At 34.3% G+C, this 1,113-nt stretch overlaps 1 pseudogene; it reads right to left on the reverse strand.

The window, feature by feature from the left end:
• Positions 1 to 759: 759 nt before the first annotated feature.
• Positions 760 to 877, reverse strand: LOC116662865 (annotated as a pseudogene).
• Positions 878 to 1,113: the final 236 nt, after the last annotated feature.

Genomic DNA, 1,113 nt, shown 5'->3' on the forward strand with positions numbered 1-1,113 from the left:
GAAGCTACCAAAATAAATTGTACTTGTCTTGAGGTTACTTTTATTTAAAAAAAAAATGGGGGAGTGTTAATTTGTGCTTTTATTTGCCAGTGTAACTTAACTAAAGTGGTCTGCAAACTTTTGACCTAAAAAATACATTTTACATCACAAGCCAACAAACACACACATATATAATATGTACATATATATAATATATGTGTGTGTGTGTATATATATATATGTATATATATAATATATATATAAAACTGAAACCAAAGTTTTGCCAAAAATGTCTACCCTGACACTGAGTGTTCTTATTTTTAATTTTAAGACTTTTTTTTTGAGCACTTTTAGATTTATAGTAAAATTGGCAGGAAGGTACAGAAATTTTCCATATACCTCCCTCCACACACATGTATAATCTTTATTTTTATTTACCAGAGTGGTACTTTTTTTTTAAAACTAAGGCTGAACCTACATCAAAGTCCACAGCTCACCTTAATTTAGACAAAAGTATAACACAGATATCCATAGTTACAATGTCATACCAAGTATTTTCACTGCTCTAAAAGACTTCTCCACTTCAGAATGGCATATGGAATCTCTTTCTTCCCTTGAAAAGAGGTTCAAAGCCTTTATAAGACCGCTGATGGCCCACCCATGCATGAACTGGACAGGCTCTAGGGGACAAATTCCCCCACTAAATACTGTGGTTTTTCTTCCATTATTGAGCCCTGTTCCACTGGTCCTGCCGAGCATCATGTGGAGGTGCAGGGGGGCTTGTGTAGGGTATTTGTTCATAGGAAAGCCCCAGGTTTTGGGCCCCTTGTCAGAGTGAACCCAGATTCCTGTTTGGTGTGTTGTAGACAGAGGATTGAGTTTACTTTTATACTAACATTTGAATATTAGTAAACTGGATTTTTTTGTATTCATAATATTTAAAATATAAGCATGTATCCACAGAGTGATCACCTGATTTGAACGGCAGCTGGTAAACTAATCTTCCTATCACTCTTCCAAATGCTTTGAATTTGGAGAACATTTTTTTCAGAATGATGAATAACAGAGGAGTCTTTCTTCTATCATAGCTAGATATGAGGGAAATAAAATCAGCAATTAAAATAAAGCAGTTTT

This window comes from Camelus ferus, chromosome 3 (genome assembly GCF_009834535.1).
Source record: "Camelus ferus isolate YT-003-E chromosome 3, BCGSAC_Cfer_1.0, whole genome shotgun sequence".
Taxonomy (NCBI): domain Eukaryota; kingdom Metazoa; phylum Chordata; class Mammalia; order Artiodactyla; family Camelidae; genus Camelus; species Camelus ferus.